A 26,081-nucleotide genomic window follows, 5' to 3' on the forward strand; every position below is an offset into this window, starting at 1 on the left:
ATCGAAGGAAAGCACGTTTGTCGTCGATAATTTTATCCTGTTCGCGTAACAAATATCTCCGTGAACGCAGACCAAATATTATGTTAAAACCAGTTCGCCGTGGTTACTCAAGGGAACCTGCTTGCCCCGGATTGTCCGTGAGTCTGTCTGTCCGAAGGAAAAAATCGAATCGATTTGCATATCGAGTACGAAGTAGCATGTACCGATCTCTCCTTCGCAATTTCATGTTTTATAGCACCTTCGCTATAATCTCTCATATTAGAATCTTTCTGCGATATTCCAACTTGCTCGATCGCTTGTTTCTGTCTTCATCGTTATCAGTGATTAATTAGATACTCCTCGAAATGAAATCGACCATCGCGATAATCTTTCAACCATTTCACTGTGAACGGCCATTTATTCGCGTGTTCTCGCTTATTTCACTAAAACTTCTGATCACGTTCTTAACTTGTTCTGTTAAGATTACGATAAATATAGCGTGCTTACTACTTGACAACACAATTGCGAAACGATCGAATCAACCTTTTTAAATATTTTTTCTGATTTTTTTTTTTAAATACCAATTCCTCGCTCATTGAGTTTGATGATCGAACAATGGATATGGCAACCTGTATAATCTAATTATGTTTGTTAGGTATTATTACTGGCAGAAATTAAGTGATCGGGAACCGTGGATTACCTCTTTAATGATTCTATTGATGAAGTATAACGTAACATTTCCTCAAGCAAGTCAAACAACATCTTCGTGAACAGCTGAAGAAGCAATCCCCTGTTATATCGCTTAGGGCGAGCACACTGCGTACAAGTAAATTACGGTAAGAGGTTGCTGGTTGATCCTCTTATCGAGTGATTGCCAGTATTCCATCCGTTACATCGTAGTGTTTGCTGTTTTATGTTCTTTACCTTTATTACTTTTATGGCAGTCTAGATATTTTACTTGTATCTATTAGCAGAGAGAAAGCTTCGGGGTATTTAATATGTTTCCAAACCATTGAACATACCGAAATATATATAATACATATATTCGTTTATAATTCTGAAATAGTAAAATAATTCTTTTTACCGAGGAAATATCGTTCTAGAAAAGTAAAATGATTGAAAATAAAATGCAGACAAATTTCTATCCAATTTAGATCTAGGTTTATCGATTTTTTATTCTTTATTTTTATTTTACAGTTGTTCGACGACAATGAATGATTTCATATTCAAACTTTAGGTTCTTAGAAACTTTAGAATTCGATGAAAAATCATAATATATTTTGTAGATCTACGCACGATTTTATAGGAAAATCTGTTTCGTGCCAATACGTTTGTTCGCTATGGTATTAATAATATCGATTCTGCTAAATTTTCTTGAATCGTGAACCTATCAAATTTCCAATATCGCTGTGCAATATATACACGTACATTCACAGAGCGCGGAAAGACGTAAAAAGAGAATGCAAAAGAAAGAAGGAAGAATTAATCGCCCGAGAGGAATATTAATGGCTGTCCATCGAAAGTTTGGTGACAGTCGACAGACAAATTACACCAATCCAGTGAGACAAGTTCACTTTCCACTCTCCTTGTACAGCGATTTAAACGAAACAAAAGCTTGACAGTCGATATATCAAATCTATCGATCTATTCTCCTATAGTACTAGATACTTGCAGTATAATTTGTAACAAGGAGAGATCTAATCGATTTCTGTGGCGATTCACTTTCCATGATCGCTTAAAATTATTTTACTTCCTCGATTCATTGACAGTGGAAGCTAGCCTACCAATCTAATATATATATGTTAAGTACTCCTTTTCTATCCGTTTTCACGCTAACCGGCCGACGACTTTCATTGAAACGAAGCAACGAGCCCGACGCGACGTGTCGAGAGGCTAATGTCAGAGCCCCGTTAATCACACGTTGTGCAACATGGTAAATCGGTATTGCGCCCAATGACCGCCGCCCCGTCCGTTTTCTTTGCTTTACACTTCAATAAATGTCAGCGATAAAGAGAAGTGGTAGCGCGATGTCCACCTATTTATGTAGCAGATGGACAGCCAATAGAAGCCATTCTAATGTTTCTAACGCTTGTTGAGTGAAGGAAAGAGGAACTTGAGTAACGTAAGTTTATGGAGATACGGTGTTAGATCGGTAAACAAACGGAGGAATTTTAGAAGCCAAAATGGAAAATTATTTTTTTATACGATCATATTTATTGGAATTGTAGATTTTCGGACCTTTTGATCTTGACGGGATTCGTAGGAATTAACATTTCTTCTCTATCTAATGGTATTTGATGGAGGTGCTAATAAAATTCAGAAGAGGCATCATTTAAAAATCTGCCAATCCTGGATAAATACTGACACCTGTGCGATAACATTTCTGAAAAATGCTTCAATCTCTTTAATCCATAGAATTTTATTTCCCGATTCGTAAATTTCACTAATTCGACAAATTTGTAAAAGATTAGAATATTTCCTATATGACCTTGTGTTCTTCAATTACTACCTAAAACTGATATTCCTCGAACATACGCCACTATCTTTAATTATTATCGCCTTATTTCTAGAATTGTAAAGATTCCGATATTTTCTATCCAACCTTATTCTTTGCTCCATTATCTGCGCTCACTATTACTTTATTTCCAGCCCCGTAAATTTCTCGATTTAAAAGAAATTTTACTACCTACTTGAAAATATTGTCTATGGTCTATCCAAAAGATACTCTAAACTAAAGAGAGCCAATCAAATTATTAAACTGTATCCCGTTCGCTATAATTAGCATCTTTTTCTTGTAATTCGATCTGGACGATCAAAGCCTCGGATAATTTATGACCGATGACTTTCACCGCAAAAACTCGGCGTCGAGGAACTGTCGCGCTATAAAAAGCGTTTATACTCGGCACGGTTCTTCGATATCGTAATTTAGTGACCGAAGCTTATTAGCACGTGGTTAAGTCACGCATTGGATTCCCTGGTGCATATTTTCTCTCAGGAAACAGGTTCACCGTTCTCTTCCGTATGGTGAACAGGGAAGATGCCTGTACATGCTATGCAGCCACGTTTGACCTCGGATCATAATCTCCTTTGAGAAAGATCCACGCACGTTGGATCTGGCACCCAGAAGACGAAGAGCTGCGAGGACACAGACAACTAGGAAGAAATGACTACACTAGCACGCATTTTATTGCGGATTCCGTTGCTAAAGCAGAAAGATAGCGGCATGTTGAAAGATTAGAATGAAACACGTTCCTCGAAACCTTATAAATGCCCCAAGGTATATAAATAAAATTGATCTTTCTTTTGGTTTACATTCCTGTCTGAAATTTTGAAACTCTTTCCTGACTCGATACGAAAATCATATTTTGAATATCAATTGTCGGATCTATCTTATCATTATTCTTATTAATTTTCTTACTCTTTCGTTATTCGCGTCTTTTCCGAGGCGAATATTTGCAGAGAAATTTTCCTAGCCTCTGACTGCAGAGAGGAATCCGAATCTTTATTGCATTATCGCAGTATAAATTTAAAAATTGTAAGATTTAAGAGCCGTCAATTATAAAAAACCGTAACAAACTCATAAACATGATTCAATAAGATATTTATATTAGCATTGATTTTGTGTGATACAGTGGTTTAAGAATTTCATATCTGGGAAATTAAGTACACGTCTTTTATGGTAATGACGGAAATACGAACAACAGAGGTCTGTTCCACAATAGAGCTAATGTTAGCAGCGACAATTTACAAGTCACGAATTATTAATATTCATAAATCCTTTTACGTAAGTAGCAGTAATAATTTTGATGATTAAAGAAATAAAATTTTACAAACAAATTTTACAAATTACAAGTCATTTCATCGTACTGGGTTTATTAGACGAGAAACTACAGAATTGTAGATGAGAAATAAGTAACCTGCAACTCGTAATTTGTCAATTCACAGATATCATTGGTTGATAAATTGTTATGTAAGAGAGCCGTGTAATTAAGAGTTACATTTCAATTTCAATCAATTAAACCTGGATTTTGATCTTGTTTCTGAAACTTTAAGTGAACTGGATATAATATTAGCAGCAAAAACAGAAATAACGTAATATGCGATAAACATAGAAGTTTTTGCCAATTCTTCTGAATTATAGTGCGGTAATCAGGTCGGTGCAGGAAAGATTTATTCGTTAGGGAAGAATCATGCTCGGGAAAAAGCGTCGAACCGTGAAATAAATCATCGATAACCAGGAAGAATATTTATCGCGATTAATAAACACGTTTACTTCTACTCTCTATTCTGTACCTTTAAGTAGGGTCGTATCATCAATTAAGTTAGCCTGGGCGGCACGTGAACTGGGTTAAGAACAGCTCCACGAAGAAACGAACTTTCCTACGTAGCCGATCGTAATTTGTTTCACGAACAGAACCGGCAACTTTTTATCAATCGATTTGCCTCGAAGCACGCAGGAAAGCTCGGACCATGTAGAAGAGAACGTTCACGTCGCTGGTTGTCCATGATAATATTAGGTCAAACGATCTTATAAGTCACCACGCGAAGTCACTCTTTCCCATGCTTGATTTTATGTGACTTCAAAGAACGAGAAATTGTACAGAAAAAGATATTGCACAGCCCTAACATGGACAGGAATATGCGATCCTCTTGTATCCACGACATCAGTTATTCCCAAGAGCGCATGTCTTCAACGAGATAATCTTACCATCTGCCCGAGAAGACTCGAGCAATTTTATTGTATACGTTACAAATCACACTGGTTTGCGTATAAGTAAGAACTTCCTTTAATTCGTCATCGAATGACTGGTTTATTCGAAAAATGCTCAAAGAGCTGTATATTGTCGCGTGTAACACGCATGCCTTCGAGTCGTTAATGCCACTACTAGTAGTCGGATAAGATTGGCGTATTTTTTGTAATAAAGTTATGCAAATTGGAAATGACTTGGAATTATTCTAGTAAGATGCAGAAAACTTTCATTACTTTGCAATGTCATTTGCATACTCAGCTTATTCAACAGCTCTAGCAGTTTCAGGGATATCAAACGATTTTAATGAGATAATTTTCTCGAAGGGAAAGAAGAAGAAGAAGAAGTAGAAGATTGATGTATTCTTGCCAACAAAGTAGCGTAAAACGTAAATGATTCTGCGATGGTCGAGAAATTCATTTAACGTGTTTCTCTCGTACAGTTAATTTATTTCGCTTACAGCTAATTTTTATTTAGAAGTGTTAGAAGAAATATATGTCTCGTCACTTTGGCGAGAAAAATAAAACGTAACGGCATATATATATTTTATAAATTTCTGCACTGAAGCTGTATCTAATTTATAATCTCATTTGCATGCCGGATATATTTTAACAACATCTAATAATCGTACTTTCCGCAGTAATTCTCAAAATTTTGACAATTCTCCATTTAATTATTCGTTAACACATCTTTTACTCGTGTTTTATCAGCGAATAAGCAAAAATTTCAGTTACCATCAGCTACGGTGTACAGTGTTGGAGCCGGATGTCGTCTCACCTTGATGTAACCAAAATTTATGAGCAAAAAAAGGTCGATCTCGTTCATTCTGTCCGCGATGAGATCACGGTGATTTTATTTCATTATCGACCAGGATCAGGCTAAAAATATGCATTAAATACTTATTACTAAACCAATCAACCGAACCACTTCTTCATGATCATCGTCAACGAGGGACAACTAATTGTCTGATAATGATCTAGTCACCATTAACGCGCGCTAATCGCTTTATGGTCATTGCATGGAGCCGGTTTCATTCTTTCTCGTTATAACATTTCAATAATAGGTCATAAATTTCTAACAGTTTATTCTGGCTAACATCGGATATAAAAAGACAATCCTTGAGCATAATTTATAATAAAGCGAAGATCATTTTATATTTTAGAGGTCTGAACGAAATTCTCGCGAGGAGACCGTTGAATATCTACGAGATTTGTTCACCTTTTTCAAGATATAATTACGATCATTTTACATATTGGAATCATAAACGAGTGCATATCGACGAGAGAAATATCGCAGTTCCGCAAGATTTGTTCAGCTTTTTAAGATAATATTACGATTACATATTTTATTACATGTTTAGAAATCTAAACGAATACAGGGAATATAGAGTGTTTATGAGTTTCGTTCACCTTCTAATACGAATTCTGATAGTCAAGATTGTATTAATATCGTGACTAAACTTCGCATGAATAGTTCCTTAACACGTAATGATAGTATTTAGCAATGCAGATACCGTTTCATTAAACTAGCAAGCTCTATATATAAACAGTATCGAACGTTCCAATAAAAAGTAAACTTAATTATAATAAGCTGAAAATAACAGAACAAAACAGCTCTGTTTAAATAGCGAGGTAGATTTCTCGATTGTTACATATTTTCTTAATTGAATACTCAGAAAAATGAAGCGATTGCCAAGAGTGGCAGAAAAATAGCGGCTAAATGCAATTTTCCTGCTGCATAATGGACGTTAGAGAAGACAGAGAAGATTGAACAATTCTAACTTCTGACACGCTTAGGCAACAAATTAAGAAATGAATCGAGCAACGATAGACACCAATTACAGATGCAATTAACATCAAAATGGAATGTCGAGGCTCGGGGGGATGCACTTCGAGAGGACGAGAAGCAAGTTGCCGACTTTCCATCGTCTGTCGCGTAAAACCGTCTCGTCCCCATGACTCAAAATGTCAAGGTGTTTCCAGAGTGAAAGGACACCCGTATTTATGCCCTTTTTTCGCCACGATTTACCACCACGGAATAATTAATAAATTATTTCCGCCAGCAGCCGGCTGCTCTTCACCCATAACGAATTGATTGCCACTACCAGCTATTGTTCAATCAATATAGCCTGTCACTGATTTTACTACCAATCAGAAAAGTATTACAGCATTTGTTTCTCCTTTGTCCCCATTTTAATTGAAATTTTAGTTTGATAAATTATAAAATATCTACATGAATGTTTGTGGAATTAACGAGTTCTTGTCATTAGAAGTCACTAGAAATTTCCTGCCCATTTTACTAAAATATTTTAAGCGTCGAAGGTTTCAAGTGCTTCTAATTCTATGGCGAAAAATTGTACAACGAATGAAACATCGTATCTTATGAGTGAACCTTGGAGATCGGATTTAATTCGAATTTATAAATATACAAGATGAGTTATCTACGAGTTTAATCCGAAATATTTTCGATACTCTATTAATTACATCGAGAAACGTTTTAGATGAAAGTTGAATGTTTCAAGGAGATCATATTTTGCTGTTATTATCTTCTACGTAGGTGGGCGTGTAAAGGTTACTTAAGATTTTCAATCTTTTTTTTTTACGTAGAATCATATACTTTGTTATACTTTAATCGGTGCAATTAAAAATTCTCTATAAAAAATGATTAATCTACTGGCGTCAAAAATTGTCACTTTTGCAAATCTGGCTTATCCGACCAATAGCAGTAACAATGACACTTTCATTCAACTTCATCTAGCTGTTTTACTAAATTGCACTGGACAAGACGCCCCGGACGCACTCGGTGGCTAATTAAACGTAAACGCGTCGGCCGTTTAATGTTCACGATTCAAGGTATAATAGAGCCACTTGATAAATGTGATGTTCCTAGAAGATCGTAAGATCGTAAAGATCATCGTCCAGTTTCCTAGAGCACACTCATGCGAGTTAATTGTTTCAGGCTATTAAGACCTCTGTTTTATTGAACGTTCGTTGTACCAGCCTCTAGCTAAAGAGATCATGGGAAAGGGTACCAAAAGGAAAGGCCACAAACTGAAAATGTAACACCCTGTAAATTGTGGCTACGTTTTAATTAAGCTGGCCGAACAGCGTCGTGTCTTAAATGTAGATTATGGGATCACAGATTTAGAATGAAAGGTGAAGATTCTATGGAATTTCGTTCCTCGGGGATATACATACATATAAAGATTCTGAGATAGATGAATACGGGGAACGCACGCTACAACTAATTTCAGATCTTGGGAACGTTTTGTGCATGTGTTGGGAAGTATACGTATTGCTCTTCATATTTTCTTTTTCATATTTTTTTCGTCTTCGATATTCTTATTACTTTCCAAATGATGTTTCATATATATTTATATTCTATCCTTTTATTCTAGCAACCTTTGCTGTGTAAACATATACACGGTAACTTTAACATACAAATCTGAGTCTGCGACTATTATACATACGATAATTTCGAAAACATTTGAAAAAAATTGTATATCATTCTCAAACAGTGATAAAGTATTCGACTTGTAATTTGTTTCAGTAAATTATGCAGTAAATAGTATAAAGTAAAGCAAACGAAGCGCGGTGTTATGTTCCATCTAATTCGAACACAAAAGACGCGCGTCTACACGATAAAAGTTAATTACTCATTTTTGTTCCTATCTCAATTCTATTTCAATTTTATCCTTAACTATGTCTGTTCTTTGATTCCAAATCTAATCTTATTCTCGCCTTTATCTCGCCTTAATTCATTTCTCAATAAAGCTGCTCTTCACTTTCCTACTTTACTTCCATATGACGTCTTGCTCGTAAGAAATTTAATCGTAATTGTTGATTAGCACGGCTTCCGTCTTCTATTTGTCCAATTATACCAAACGATATCTGTTACCGAACAACGCTTCATGAATGAATATAGACATTGAATGGTAGCCTGGTTTCGTTCCTCTAATGAATACGCGTTAAAGGCATCCATATGCATGCGAGATGCATATCTAAATACACGTATACCTATTATATTAGCATTGAAAATGCTATCAATTCCATGCACGGGACACTTTGCTAGCAACTGTCTACTCGATTAGCCATTGTAATTGATTCCGTGAAGACTATTGTTCAACAAAATTGAAGTTGTCAAAACGACTACACCATAGTGAGATCATCGTCCTCGCTGAAAATAACACCGTTTGATTATTCGGGATCGTTTCGTTTCTTTTTATGATTAATTCAAAAAACATCGCTTGAAATATTATTACGCATTACAACTTAAAAAATGCAGAAAATGTATTAACAACGCCATAATTAGTATTAATTATGCTATCAATAATACTATAATAACAGTGTAATATATAATAGTAATATAATATAACTGCAATAATATTATACTATATACTGGTATACTATAATAACACACTAGTATAGTATACTAGTACTGTTATAGCAATAGTATGCCATTACTAATATAGTATACTAGTACTATAATAACAACAGTCTGCTACTACTAGTATAGCATACTAGTACTATTATATTATAGTATACTATATAGTAGTATAGCATGCTAGTATTGTTATAGTATAGTATACTATATGCTAGTATAGCATACTAGTACTGTTATAGTATAGTATACTATAGTATATATACTAGTATACTATAATAGTAGTATAGTATATAATAATAGTATACTATAATAGTAGTGTAGTATATAATAATAGTATACTATAGTAGTAGTATAGTATATAATAATTGTATACTATATACTGCTATTATATACAATTATACAGGGATTAATCCGCCTTGACTGGATGTTAAACGACTGAGAAATGAACAAGCGTCAAATTAAATTCGAAATGCTTCTGGCATTTCTGGTAATACAAGAATTTCAAGTTACGAGGTGTGTTCCTTGCTCGCAAGAAGAGGCCTTTAGCTTCTCATCCTATCACCGGAGGCCACTTGATGATACGTTTGCACGCTGCCATCGATCCGGTGAACTTCCACGTTACACTGATACACGCGCAGAAAGAACTTGATTGTCGATTCCGACGACCACCGTAACGTAGTGTATAGTAATTGCGTATTATTGTGTATGAATCGTAGCGAAGAATTAGAGCGAGGATTTTCACAAAACTTGCGAACATGTAACATCGGTAGAGGGATCGATTTGTTGATCGATTAGCGGACAGTTTGCTTATATATCAATGAATCATATTTATTCTGATTTTTTATGATGTTTAAAACACTGATTGGAGGTGGCTTGGTTTAACCGTATTAAGATTACATAAGAGCAAATGATTACATCTCACGCGTACTTGAAAGATCGTTTCTTAGTCATGTTTGATACAATTAATTAAAAGTTAGGGTGATTTGATAGTTGGAGAGTTGAACAAAGTTTAGAAAAGATTAATCATCGGATGAACCGCCAAGTAAGACATATAGAATAATGGAGACATAGATTTTACTTGCAATCTTTTCTCAGCCAATTTATATAATTGAGTCGTAGTTTTTAATATTTTTAGAGAAAATTCCAAGGATTTATTACAAATCCTATAATTTCACGAAGTTTAAAGATTGGTTCGATTCCGATGTTTTCTTTCAAACTATTGACAGCCTTGCTTGCTGATCTTGGAACAGATTTCATTCGCTATGCACGCGATTTTAGTAATTAAATGTACACCGTAGAAACGAAAGAGGAAAAGGAGAAAATTTGCTATCTACGTAACAGAATTTTGGTCGATAAAGTTGTATTCGTCAAGAATGACAGGATTTCACTTACGATTAGAAACTATTGCGCATTTCCTAAGACGTATTTACATACAAGGAAGTTTCTTCGAACGATCCGACGATTTTGCTTTTATTTGGAAACGATTAACCGTTCCTAATAAACGGAAACGATCGTCTCCTTTTTACACTTGTGCCCCTCCACTCCTTCGCCATGTGCAACTCTGTAATTTTCATCGTTAATAATTCTCAATTTTAGTAATTATGGAAAATATAGGATCGCTCAATTCGAGGTCATTAAATAGTCTGTAGCTCTACGTAAGGCCACAAAAAGAGAACGGTTTCGTGATTTCTCTCCAAGTTAAATATCATCGACTCTTATAACTTAAGTGATTATTTTTAAAACTTTTCTCGCTTTTCAATTATCGTTCTCGAAATTGTTATTAAGCTTGTCAAGTTATCGATTTTGAAGTTTTCCCAGGTTCTTTTTTATAATTAAAAAAGAATCACAAAATCGCGTACAATTCACGTTTCCTATAACTTCAAGCTTCCTCGATATTTCTTCTTATGTGCACATACACATATAGCTGATTACTGTAATTTTTTCAAATAATTTTACCCGTTAATTGATTACAGTTTTTGACAAACACAACAAATCCTATTTCCCAAGCTAACATCCTCAAAACGCATTCGAATCGATTGCGTGCAGTTTCTCCAATAACGAAGACTTTATCGCCCCTGGCTTTCGCAGTTTCCAGTTATGTACGTACGTTAGAAAAACTAGCTGTGCTTGCATCGAACAACAGTGGATAAGAAATCGCGTCTATTCTGTGGATGACAATGAATTAATGTGACCGTTTTAAGAGCAATCGTTCATCCGGCGGCAATCCACACGAAACGAATCGGTTAGTCTAAAGTTACGAATGGAAAGTTGGAACATTTCGCCGTTTCGACAGACATTGTTAATACTTGATTTACGTAGATCCTGTACGATCTTGTTCGATGTAATTCGGCGATTCGTTGGTCGATAAAATCTTACGATAACAAGACTGTAATAATTAGAATTCTATTTGAAGACAAACGATGATGGTCTGCAAATTGCCATTCTAAATGCAATAGAGCTAACGCTAGAGAATCGTTCGAAGAAGCCGCAACAGAGAAACCAGTGCTATTGTAGCGTCATCGTCATAATCATCGTCGTCGGTTCGTTCAATTGCCGATGCACGGACGCAACTGCCTACACGTGCAATTCCATGAATCCCATTCGCAGTGAAAAATCTTCACGAGGTGCGCACAGGAAACAGCTCGTGCCGCGAGATTAAAGGGTGAACAAGCAACGCCGATCATATCTGGCCGCGCGTTTCATTTCACTCCTGTCTCGACCACTACATGTAACTGTAAAACCTATTCTTCTTCTCGTTAACGTCAGAGCTAACTGCAAGTATAATCCAGAAAGATCTAATTTCATTTAGTTAATTCCTCTCTTTTTTTACAACGCTACGTTTTTATTAATCCTAAGAACTTAGGTTCTTTCTTTACGCGATTCTATCTCGTTTCTTGCCGCGTGATCAGTGATCCACGGCAACCGAGGGCAGGGCATCTATTTGTTATTTGATTTCACCAAAGAAATGTACAGATGTTTATTTATGATACGATCGCAAACACCCTTTTTCGTATTTCTTGAATTAATATCTACGATTTGTGTGATTCTCCACTTTCATATTTTAATATTTTAATGTTCAACGGGGCAAAAAATAAAATTGAACTGTCTTTGATTATTAATCTAATTATTAATTTAATTATTAATTTGCCCCAATTAATCACGATGCCTACTTATATCTTCGAGAAAATTGTTTTGCTAGCGTCGTTGTCGCAATCTGATTATCATATTACCAGTTATAATGAGAATTTCTTTACAGCAGACATCCCTGTAAACTAGGAAGACTAAGTAGAATAACGTGAACAAGTCGCTTGGTTCATGAAGCGAGAGACGCCGCTAACTTGCTGCGGCCTCTGCTTACCATAAGAAGCATTGACCCACTCGTAAATGCTCGTTAAAGTTAAACCTTCCAACGATCTATCTTTGACTTTGACAAGCATCCTGGAGAATAAATAGGTTGCTTGCTAAATAAATCATGTCATATTCAAACGATGAGATTCCTAAATAAGGTTAAATTATAATTATCAATAGCTGTTTACAATAGTAGTATACGTAGGTTCAAAAACAAAGATACCGCGATAGATTCGTGGTAATTAAAGTATCTTCATTGGAATAAATAGTAACATCTCCTATTATAATATCGAATACAGTGTTCTTTCGTGTTGATGTCCGAAGAAAACGTCGTTCCTACATTTTGTTTGCACCGAGGTTCCATTTATGGACTTCCTTGAAAGTCTTCAAAGTAGACTTCATCTTGTCGTGGTAGGTTTCTTCGTCGAGTTTTTCAAAGGATACATACTTCACCTTATCTTTATTGTATGATTTATGTATACGTATCGTTGTAGATCGAAGTATGTTCTACTCACGTCATGTCACATTGCATCCTACTATTTTTCATCGACAATTGCACGATACTTTTCCCTAAATTATACCATACTTTATTCGTAATTAACGATAACACGATTGCGATCGAGATCGATGATTATCAGGTGTCCAGCAGGGTTCTCTTGAATCTTCCGAGAATATAGAAAAATACACTTAAAATCTTTCTCCAGTATCGATTAGCTATTGGAAGTAATTGGTAAATCATCCGGATGAAACGACTCTATCGTTCGATACAGTGAATCTAAAATACCTCATTCTACCTTCTTCTACTTTTACCAATTTATCCAGAAATTTTCTCGTTACTTCCTTACACCACTTTCTTCGTGTACTTTTCAGGACAGAGTTTTCAAAATTATCGTTCAATCGTGGTTCCGAGTTAAGTTACAAAATTTGACAAGGATTTTGTTTGTTGCTAGTCCTTCGATTCATTTTACTTTTGTTCGTCGTCGTGTTCTTTTCTGTCTAAAGGAAAATGCTATCGTTTCGTCTATTTTCACTTGGCAAATTATAGTATTAAAACAAATATGGAGCCTGTTCTAAGAATTCTAAGAGATTTTTGCAATGTATAGAATAAATAATACATCCTCATGCAAAGTTAGAGGCCGTAAATATAATTCTAGGGCGTGGCGTTGGTTGTAATACAATCGACATTACCATTTGTTCGGACACCCAATGATCTGTTACGCAGCTTCTTAGCATTTTACATAATTTATTCGACTCCTACGAGAAGAAAAAAAAAAGTCACGACTATATGACAACTACGGCACAATGCGCCAGCTCGGCAAAATAATTGATGTCAAACGAGACTTAATAAATGCTCTATTTAAATGATAATATACCACTAGGAAATTTCCGAATGATCGATATTATTTAATAAACAGTATTACCTCGTAGAAAGTATTATCTCGAATACAATGACGCTATATAGCTACTGTAGTGTAGTACATTAATAATATCGTCTGTTACAAAACACTAGATATTATTTTTTTATATTCGATATTCGGTTTATTTTTGAAAAAATGTATACTTCGATAACGAAAGTGTGGACAAGTCAAATTTCAATTATTTTAATTCCTTATAATCGGTATAACAGTATATTTTAGTTTAGTTTATTTAAGTATTCAGTGTATTTTATACTTTTGATACGATTAAATTAATTTTTGAAAGTCTATATACTTTGCAACTTTTCGATGCAAATACTCCACTATCCAATAATGAAAAATGTAATAATTTAATTTAATATCATTTATACTATAGTTATGCTAAATGTAGTATAATTTATTTTAGTTTCAATGTAAGGTATTAAATATAAATTGTACGTATTTTAAGCGCAGAATAAAGCACATATTACACTGAAAGCTAAGAACAAGTCATTTTATTTCGTAATGAGCATATAGAGTGGATAATTATAAGTAAATTAAGCACCTATTAAATAACTATCCTGATAGTTACTTGAAAATTACAATTATTCGATATTAAAGCGAATTACATGATCTAGAAATACCTAATATTGCATGATTTAATGCGACTTAACTGCAAGAAAAATTGTCCTTCCTGCTCTTTCTTCGTGTTCAATGGTGTGTACAAATTTCCAAATATATCTTTCATTTTATATTCCAAAAACAGTATCGTGGATGATTTTAACTAATATTATATAACCATGTCATAATTGTATGTTCGTGTAGATGAAAATTATCTTGTCATTCTTTCGTATTTTTATCTCACGTGCGTTTAGAAGATTAGAAAACGACAATGGAATAAAATGTATGGCACGATCAACGAGAAACACGATAACGTTATCAATTCACTAGATATTGATGCAAACGAAATATCAATACGTACGGACTATGCACGAGTCATTACGAAAATGTTTATCCGGCAGCGATTGTTACTGCAATCTCACCTTCACTTCGATTTCTATACTCGTATGGTGGTTTTTCTCTGGCGAATAGCACGAAGATCCTCTTTATTAGCGTTTTGAAACGATCGTTGTGCAAGAACAATCCTAGCAAACTATGTAGATCGACTTATAAATCACGTGTTTCAATTCAAGACGTATGATAAAATAAACCTTGTTACTTATTTCTTCTGATTAATTTACACAAGATTAATTCTTTAAGACCATCGTCAAAGGAAATTCGTTAAGGAAAAGGTAGCTACGTTTTCACTCAAGTGCATATATTTCAGAGATCTATCATTAGACGCTTTATTATTATTATTTATTATTATTAGGTAGAAAGTAAAAAAACTATCTTTTTTGCAAATATACAAATAAAATTGTGGCCGATATGATTACAAAACGATGGTATGAGAAGAAAAAGGTGCGTGGGGTGAGAGTTAATCCGCAATACATTTAGAGATAAAAAAGGAAAAGTCTATGTTTACATTTGCGTTAAATAAAACTAAACGTTGTAGTGGTATAAATTGGCGGTAGTGAAAATAAGAAACTGAAAACCAGTTTTACTTGTACCTTATGTAAGCGAGAATAGTTCGTAGATCATAAAAATCTCAATCTGGTAATACATCCTTTGTTTTTTTATTACCGGAGGTATGGTTAAGTGTATTATCAATGGATCATGAACTTAAGAATTTCTTGGCAAATGTTGGTAAAATGAATTTGTCGGACGAATGTAACCAAAAATATTGAGAACAAACAGAGCAAAATTTCTCCGCCCTACATTCTCATTACTGTAATCTGGACATTAAGCAGAGGAAATAAATAAAAAATCTGTGCTCCAAAGCATCTGCTTGAGAGCAGGTGGCTCGACACACCATGCATGTTGAGCAATTTAGTAAATAACGTAACACGTCATTTTCCACTTGCGATATATTTATTATTACTCGATTATTTTGATGATTCTTTAGTACCCTACGTTTTCCTGTGTCTTTTTATACACTACACCAATCACGAACAAAACTGCTACGTTCCTGTCTATTTTTCATTACAATGTTAAAGAATAACAATTAGCCGACAATCCTCCGACGCTAATAGCAATTTTCTACGGGGATTAAGTAAGATACGAGATGCTGTTTGTAAGTAAAAGTAAAACCATCAGTTTGGCAGTTCTTATTTATCGACTTTGTTCTTATTTATTAAAGTACTTGTTAGTTCGATTCAACTATCTTTTCACTTGTTGTTTGATGGTAAAAAAGTTTTGTTCGTTATTTTACTATATAGTTTTAGCCACACGTGGACAAAACACAATAAGAAACTTGATAGATGTAAATATGTGTATAATATAAAGAAATAAAATGAATTTCGTTTTATTAATATTGCTTTTACATTTTAATTTCCTCATTTTTCATTAAAGCACAAAAGTATTTTTATTTTTTGTCCCGTGTCTCTGACATTATACGGAAGCTCCTTTGAAAATACCGATCTCGGGAAACATTAAAGTGATTCTTACGCCCTCTGTGATTTGTACTTGGCATCTTACTGAACATTGCGTCTCATGTTCTGTAATGCCAACCATTCAAATGTTTTTTACGCCCTCTACAATTTATAACACGATGCCATCGCAGATATTGGTGAAGAGAATTCTACAATACCACTAGCCAGTAACAAATATTAAATTTCTTTAAATATAAGTGAAATCTATTCATTATATAGTTCTCCTCTATTGCCACTGATATATTATATTTATGATAGATTAACAAAAAGAAAATTTAATAATTTTATTTTTACTAGGCACGTCATTTTAAATAATATAAATTATCTTAAGAGCTACTACGCATGTCTTTAAAACTGTAATATGTACATATATTTCTCATAATATAATTTTACGTATTGTAATATATGCATGTAAATATTGTCATGCATAGATATCTGAATATGACGTTGCAGTCAGAGTGTAACAAATAGCATTCTTTTCATGTGGTTGCGCAAAACCGAAGGACAGTGTTTAGCTAAAAATAGGCGCATACTGGTATCTTGTATTTCTCTCGATTAACTTATTGAATCAGCGCCGATCTTAGGTTTCCTTTTTCTCTATCGCGATTAACACTACTGCCTTAACAGATATGCAAAGTCATAAAGATGCGCAATGTTGTACTTATTATACTTCAAGAATATTTCATTCAAAATCAAATGATCTATCAAAAAAAAAATTGTATAACTTATCTTGAACGTCATTTCAAATGAATGCTATGTGGTTACATACCTGTCAGTGGTTCTCATTGACACCCAAAGTCGATATGTAAATCAATACGGTGAGAAAACACTAAAACGCATTATTGTGGGAAAAATACGTACATAAATAGATTGTAGATACATAATGTTAAAAATTTATATATCGATCAAATCGACTCCTTATATACTTGTAGACTTAACTAATGAAATATCATTCAATTCATTGTAATTTGAACATGCGAAAGGCAATATTATTTCGTGATTGTCTTACAATGCAACGTTGCATATATTTCAAATATTATAAAAAAATACCATAACTTATTTATCCTTGTTATTGAATATCAATTTGTGCAGTCTATAAACTTTATGTAAACTACGAAATATACATGAAATTTTGCATTTAATACCTGATAAATTAGTTATCATTAAATTTTATGATACTATATCAAATTGTCATCCAATAGAGGAACATAAAATCACTACAGATTGAAGAGATCTTTAAATTAGACGGTAGACTTAAGGGTTCAGTTACTTACATATACACCACGACCGCGACTAGAAAGTGTATGTAGTAGTCACTAAAAGTCTTGGGGTAGGGCAGTGGAAATTTCCACTGTACCCGCTGAGACGGTCAATACTCTCTTCGTGCTGTAACGTGTGCTACACAAGGACCACTCGAACTAGAGGAAGTTTCAAATGAGAAGAACATAAGTACATACATGCTTGCGTATTTAGATATCAATGATAATTATACAAAACCTAGTAGATGAATTACTCTATTTAGTTACATTAATTAATTACCATATTTAATCTAGAAATATGCAAAACTTGCCATTCAATATTTTATCACATTGTTCGTTACGTATTTCCTATCAGTTAGTAGTAAGTACTTTACGCCACTAAAAGAAAAGAACTATTTATTATAGATAGGGGTATCCAATCGATAGTAGCACCATCTCGATGAGATATCTCGAATTGAAACGAAATTGAAGTCTATAAATTTGACTAGCTATCGATATTAATTTTCACACAGAAATCGAGATCGAGAACATAGAGAAACTAAACTCTGTTTCCGTTGAATAATTTAATAGTCTCTTACATCTAGAATCTATGACAAACGAATGTGATTGTAATCGTGCAATTCATTTTGTTTTCATAAATTGGTAAAAATATAGAACCTGTATTTGAACTTTTAATATATAACATTGTTACATTTGTTCACAGGAAACATCATAAATGTGGAAATTTACTGAATGGAAAGTACCACGTTGTTAATTGTGGCATAAAGGTCACGGGTTAATAACCAGGCAAGCAGGCGCCAGCTACTCCCGATCTATTAATCAATGTAATCATTCATTCTATATGCCAAGGGACAAATATATTTAAATAAATCGTTAATACTTCGGTCAGCAACACATCTGAAATGCAACAGTTGAGCCTTTATCTTGCCGATAGAAATAAAATTAAACTTATAAAATCGTTTAACAAAACTGACGGTCAGCACGTACCTCTTTTATTAATTGCAAAATATAACGAAATGGACACGTGAAATGACCTGTAGATAGAAGATTTCTCTTTTTCTACATAGCACAACATTCAACGTGTATACGTGGAGGTAAGTATGTACTACGTACGTATGTAGACGTAGGTACTTGTGGCAAAGAAACGGCAGCTAGCCAACGGTCACGTGACACATTCTGAATGCAACGAGAATCTTTAAATACCTATCTATCTATGCACAAATGCTTATATCTCCCATGAATGCGGGCAAAGAGGAAATTATTCTTCCCATTGTTGATCACGTTTAGATACGAATAACACAACCGATATTTAATACCACCATTTCTTACAACCGTTACATGCATATGTAATGGTCATATTTTGATATAAATTTCTTTATTTAGAAACAAAAAGATTGCGCTTTATCTACATAAACAATGAACATACTTAACTCAGTGTGTAACGCAATACTCCTTTATAATTATATAGCTAGATAAAACAAATAATATTTCCTGCATAAACGAATTATGAGTATTCATGTATTAATGTATTTTGCTAATCAGCATTTTCGCATAAAAGTATGTGTCAAAAGTATGAATCGAATCAAAAAGTGGAATATAAACATACAAATATTTAATTTCGTTTATTGTACATCGTATGTGTATTAAAAATTATTGTCTAAAATAATTGAGAACAGATTAAACAAATACATATTTACATCTAACAATCTAACCTATGCTATAGAGCAAATGCAAAACCAAACAATTGAATAGATCGAGTGAAATTAGACCGTAAACTGTAACAATTCGCGTTATAATTAATCATTGTATACATTTACGATAAACATTACCGTCACTGCGGTAATAAATTTATAATACAGGTAGATTCTAATGAAAAACTACCGAAATGTTGTTAACAATGTATCGTATAGTTTTATATATTGCCATATATGTTAAAGGCACTTACAATATTTATCAAATTTTGCGATCTTTTCACAAATGTTTAAATAAACATGGTTTTGTGCACAAAGCTGCGAAAAATTCATAAGCGAACAGAAGCCACAACTATTGCGAACGAGTGCGGAAAGAACTCGAAAGTACAAGTCTGCACGATAAAACGTGCAGAAGGGTTTCTTTCCTTTCCAGCACAAAGATCACCGTGTTTTATCGTTCGAGCGACACCCTAAGTCCTCGGTCGGTAATCAACGAATACTTCAAAGTCGAAGAGTTCAAAATCATTCATAGATGTCATCAAGCTAATTGCTTTCAGCTGACAATATAATGTCATAATAGACGTCGACAACATAGTCGACTTATGATAAAAAATTAACGAAAAAGAAAAGAAACATTCAAATCCTGTAAAGACTCTGAGAGAATGACCTTAAAAAATTAATAAGCGATAACGAAGCAACAGTTAGTTGCTAAATAAAATGTTAAGGTTTCTAAGAACCTTAGGACATGCACGAGTCCGAAACAACAAATAATAATATTAATAACATATAGTAATAATAAGCGTTTACCTTTTTAATTTGCAGCATTTAGTTTTCATAGAATATCACTATCTATAATTAACAATTTTCTGAAGTAAGACCTTATGATTACTAAAACAGCCGGTTAACACGAAAATGTACAAACATATCTTCGATTAAAAAGATAATAGTTAGTGAATAACAAATGTGTCAACCAATAAACTCAATTATTCGCCATGTTCTAATAATATCTTTGTTGATATGAAATGTAACTAGACATATAGAGTGTATCATCTAATACGTCTACTTTATTCGATAAAAGATATTAGCATTCGTTTGATATGATGGTTAAATAAAATAAACGATGCAATTTGCAGGAACGTTTTTATTTAAGAACTAATTACCTATTGCGAGGACATCATTCTCTCTCTCTCTCTCTCTTTCTCTCTCTCTTTCTCTCTCTCTCCAATTAGGTATTAATATAAAAATTTAGCCTTCTTTATCCACATATGATCGATATAAACAGACGCTAAATCATGTGATAAAAATGGACGTTTAAAACAACGTAAGCTGTTTGAAATTTATATAAATAATGATAAATGAAGACTAATCCAATATCATAGAAGAAGACTACGACGTAGTCACAGGCGCGGGCGCCAGGATGGCGCAACAACTTTGACTAAGATCGATAACATGAAAAAGAGATATATCAGTCCTATACCTTACTGCTATCTTTCATTTATGACCATCCAATATTTTAATAAAATGGCTTCAACTGCACTAGCACTAGTCCGATCAAATAATCATCTCCATTAGAAAATTTGAAACTTCTTGTCGCGTTTCTTTGCTCAAGAGAGACCTCCTACGAGCGCTCAATCGCTCTTCCCCCAAAGAAACCTTACACTAATGACTCAAAGAGTTAAATCTGCTTAGCATGCTACAACGCGTCTTTCTTTATGTATAAATTACTCACTTTCTATAAGTTACTCCTTAGGCAAGTTTTCAAATCCTTTCTGTATTTATTAGCTTTAAATGCTAAAATTTTTATTCATTATTTTTCTCATTTTATACGGTAAATAGATATCAACGATGAAATCATTATCGATTAAACACACGGAGTCTTAACTTTGAAGACGCGCAAAAATCTTGTCAATTAGATATTTTGTATTCTAAAGAAAATAAAGGGAATGATGTATTGGTTGTCCGTTATTGTCTTTCACGGCAAATGGATTTAGCTGAAAAGAAGGCCACGACGTAGTAGGCCAACGTGGTATTGATTTCGGTCGGTCGTAGTTCTCTGCATCCGCGCTTTCAGTGTCATTTGAGTACGACGTAGAATGTAGATATATTAGAAAGGTACATCGGAAAGGAATTAAACCACGTTTCTTGTTCGATCTAATTTCAAATGAAGATGATGGGAAGATAGGCGGAAAATACGAATGACAAGCAAGTTTGTTTCATATTGTCAGTAAATAAGTTCGATGTGAACGCAATATTTCGTCGTAGTTAATATTAATCTATTACCGAATAGAGAAAAAAGAAAAAGAAGAAATGTAACGTAATCGAAAACCGATACTTGTATCAAGTATACGTCGCAAGCTATTTTTTTACCACATACCATTCTATATTTGTATAGGTTTGCGTGGACATACCATGTACGCATATGGTCATAAGAAAATATATAGTACATATATAGGTATATGAAAAGTTTTAAAATTTGAAAATCCCGCTTTATCTGCAAATCGGTAATCGACATTTAGACCAAACTTACCAGCATTTGTCAATTAACTGCGATTCGATTAATTTCAACAGGTAAATAATTCGCTATAAATTGTAAATGATCCGTATGATTCAGCATGAATGAACAGTTAGTGATCCGACAATTCTAAGAAGATGAATGGTTAGAAAACTATTTGAAACGAATGAAATGCTGCGCTCGTGCTGTGATTTTCAAGTTTTAAACGGCTACATAACTGGTCGGTAACCGGTCGATGGCAAGACCTTACACCGACATCTGTATGGAGGGTAGAAAACCGATACAGAAACATGGCTAAGACTGGTTTCCCTTGAAAAAGCGAATCGGTCGCGGTAGACGGCAGTAGGGAATTTCCCCAGTCAGATAATATTGTCCTTGTTGAGAATCCAAGATCTTATGCCAAGGTCGAGTCGATTTCGCGCGATTAAGTTGCTCCCTGTTGCTTTGTTGAACCATTTGATTATCAGTTCAGCAGAATTTTCTATGTTCGCAATCAAAATCACTATATATGTGAAATCCCCTGATAAGATCGCAGGATTATTTCGATGATACTCGCCAATTTCACAATAGGCATTAGTCGCGTCAATGATATTTATTCCATCTAAGTCCAAACTGCGTTAGATTGTTCACGATTGATAGTCATGCTAGTTCTTAGTCATTAAAAATCATTTCATTCGTAGCGAAGCGTGGCGAACGCGTGATAGACAAATGCACGACCAAATTTTTTTTCTTTTTTTTTTGTTATTTAATTTGTACTTTACAATTTGTCCAGCTGGACATTTGGTAAATTTTTCTAGTTTAATTGCTAAATAACATGTGGATGGCTACCCCCAGCGGTATACCATCTTCGAGTGCAGGATCAAATTTATCGTCCCTCGAGGAATATCGTTATCATCTGTTCAAATCTGAATCGATCGTTTAAAGCTTCCACCAAAATATTTCTCGTATACTTTTTTAACAGTTATGTATTGTAGAATTCAATAACTTTAAAAGATCCGATTTAGATTACGTTATCGGAATCCATTAAATCTATCAGATTCTTTAAAAAGGTATTAATAATAATCCAGTTACCAGGAAGCGTATTTGTGCGCTGCGATGGAGCTGTCAAATGGCAACATGTTGCGTTACGTACGAATTCAATCAGAGCATGTAATAAAAAGCAGATGGAATTGTCACGTCAACTACGCACGTCTATATCACTACCAATTACACGAGTAAAGAACTCATACATGTATAGTCGTGAAGAAGAATCATAATGACGATATTTTCGATTCGCTGCTTGTTATCTAAATACGGCTATTTCTAAATTGGCTGAATTGTTTAGCAAACTGGTGCAAATTACAATAAAGGATACGTTTTAAAACTGCTTTCCAGCGCATACAGTTTAGAGACGTCTCTGAACATGAATTGTATCGATGTATCGACTGACCGCCAATCGGAAAGATTTAAAACTTGTGGACGGACTGTCTTAATGCAAATTGGAATTATTAATACGATTAATTGCAAGGAAAGCAGTCCAAATTTAGCTGCACGCACGACGAAGATAAAAGCTGCATTTATCATGTTTGTTAATGACATCTGCGTATGTATAACGTATATGTAGATATGTATGAAGTTGGATTAGGATAGGTCAGAGAGAGCCAACATAACGTATAAATTATACAAGAAAGTTAAGTGGACAGCTGTCTTGATATCTGACATGCGTCATAAAGAATAGCCGATTCCTCGTTCTAACGATAAATTAATCTTTAATCTTCATAAAAATGAATTAATATACTTTTTTATTATGGAAGGTTATATCGCCAGTAAAAGACTGCAAATATTTTGCATTACATTAATAACTGGTGTAATTGATTAGCGGTGTAATGATGTCCGAATCGAGGCAAGAAACGGCGATCCGACAAAAAAAATCGATCTTTCATGGGGCGGAATCGCTGTAGCTACGTAAGTACGTGAACGTTGTCAGTGTTTAATCACAAAGATAAATGATAAGGAACTGCCGGTGCTATACGCACTAAATCTGTAGCGGAAAAAGGTTGTATGTTAAAACGTTAACGTTGAAAATAAATGAGAAATAACAAACTAAATCTCTGCTTCGCTATTTTCTTTTATTTTATTCGAACTGCGCGTTACACCTTGTACTAACAATAAGTCTTGTCTTTTCGCAGAAATATACGAAGTATACAACGAAAGACTTGTTAGAAATTCGGCCAGAATGACAGTACGCACTGATTCGCTTTTAAACTCCTTCTATTCTTTCATCCGTAGCCTGGCTCTTTTATACATCCGGTCGCTTTTACGGTGGGAGGTTTCTAGGTATTACAATGTTCGCCTATAGGTATGCCAATGCTCATGTTTATCGTGTGTATCACAACTGCATGCTTTGGCAGTGATCGTGACAGCGTGCTTGCAAAAATGTTCACGTGGGTGTCGAGACGGCGCGTCACGGCACCCCTAGGCGCCGCTCGCTGCGACGACCTACGTCGCTATTACGCCGAAAATAACAAGGTAGGCTGGTTGACATATAAGTACAGACGCTATGTCGATCGAGCGTACTCATACACAATTCACGTTCACCGTGCGTGAAATCGTGAAACTTCCTCCTCCGAGATTATAATGTAATTAATTCTCCAACGGTAAAATAACCTTTTAGCCCTAACGTTACCTGCATCCCTATAGACACACGTTTGTATCCAGTAATTCACAGAAATCTGTGTCAACCTCTTTGAAATTGAGCACTCTAGTCTGCTATGTGCCAACTTTACTTACCTTCCTGCTAATAATTTTGGCTGTAGGTACGTATATCCTACTTATTAGTACTATATCGTAGATACTAAGATTTATGTGCGATGACTAATTAAACATTGTGGGAATTAAAAAGACAGATGACGCATTGCATAACATTTAATTCGATTTGCTATGAAAAAAAGTACATATATATACATTGTGGGAATTAAGAGGACAGATGACGAATTGCGTAACGTTTAATTCGATTTATTATGAAAAAAGTATATATATACATTAGTACATCGAAGCGATATTATGTTGATGTATTATCGTGCAGTGACGTTTGTCGGTAAACGATCGTTATTATTAATAACTGAAGGTATTCGTCTGTGTTATTACCAACTATGTCGATAAGTTCAGAAACAAGTCGTGCCGTTTTAGTAGGTACAAATGACACTTCCTCATCGCGATAAATAGCGAAACGCCGGGGAAGCTTTCCGATAACCTGAAGTACATCGAATATATATAGTTTGATTTAACAATGTTACGAATTGTAACAGAGGATGACAGATAGCGACGTTCCAATGCGAGAAAAAATTAAAGAAAAATTTTGTTTATTTGTATGTATTTTACAATCAATTGTCGTTGAAAATTATGAGTAAATTATTTTGGCGTGGTACTATAACGTGAATAATAAGTGATTCTAGCTGAATCTAATGTTTAAATCTGGAGGGTAATGTCTTTTTAGCCTTTAGCGTCGTGTCAAGTAATTGAGTAGATACCCACAGTTAAAGAAGAAATATCCAAATTCAGTAACAGATATAATACAGGAGTTAACAACCACCAAAACCCATTAGTTACCCAATTACTTGACACGACGGATCAGATCCGCAGACTAAAAGGACAATAGAATTTAGATTTAAGCATTAAATTCAATTAGAATCAAACATACTATAAACTCTTATAATCCAAGTTATAGTATCACGTCCAAATAATTTACTTATAATTCTCAATGAGAATTGATTGTGAAAAGTCTACTAAATAAAAAAAAAGTAATTGAGTAACTAATGGGTTTTGGTGGTTGTTAACTCTTATGTTATATCTATTACTGAACTTGGATATTTCTTCTTTAACCGTAGATATCTTAAGGTCGCGATGTATTGTTTCGTTGGCAACATACCAAGGTGCACCTATTAAGAATCTTAGAGTTTTTGATTGGAATCCCCATAGTTGGATCCCATAGGTTCAAACAGGTTTTAATATGGCTTTACAAATTTTTTCTTTTATTTGGAAGAATTTTACAATCAATTCGCATTGAGAATTATAAGTAAATTATTCTGGCGTGGTGGCTTTATATAGCATTATTTTACTCTGCACGCTTAAGTTGGAACGTCTGCCAATGAGCCAGTAGAATTTTTTACTTTTAATTTAAGTTGTTTGGATTTATCTACGATGTGTCGTAAAGAAAAAAAAAAAAAAAAAAGAAAATTAGCCTGCAGTATAGGGAAG

The 26,081-nt window shown here is 34.2% G+C and overlaps 2 long non-coding RNA genes across 2 annotated transcripts; both read right to left on the reverse strand.

The window, feature by feature from the left end:
• Window positions 1-16,275: 16,275 nt before the first annotated feature.
• LOC125385601 lies at window positions 16,276-18,756 on the reverse strand. The gene is made up of 5 exons (XR_007225070.1): window positions 18,630-18,756; window positions 17,923-18,539; window positions 17,658-17,801; window positions 17,153-17,212; window positions 16,276-17,084 (listed from the first exon to the last, which is right to left on the reverse strand). It is a non-coding gene; the product is annotated as an uncharacterized LOC125385601 (long non-coding RNA).
• A 4,847-nt stretch (window positions 18,757-23,603) lies between these two features.
• On the reverse strand, window positions 23,604-25,259 carry LOC125385602. The gene is made up of 2 exons (XR_007225071.1): window positions 23,992-25,259; window positions 23,604-23,865 (listed from the first exon to the last, which is right to left on the reverse strand). It is a non-coding gene; the product is annotated as an uncharacterized LOC125385602 (long non-coding RNA).
• Window positions 25,260-26,081: the final 822 nt, after the last annotated feature.

The sequence above is a fragment of the Bombus terrestris genome, chromosome 9, assembly GCF_910591885.1.
Source record: "Bombus terrestris chromosome 9, iyBomTerr1.2, whole genome shotgun sequence".
Lineage (NCBI taxonomy): Eukaryota > Metazoa > Arthropoda > Insecta > Hymenoptera > Apidae > Bombus > Bombus terrestris.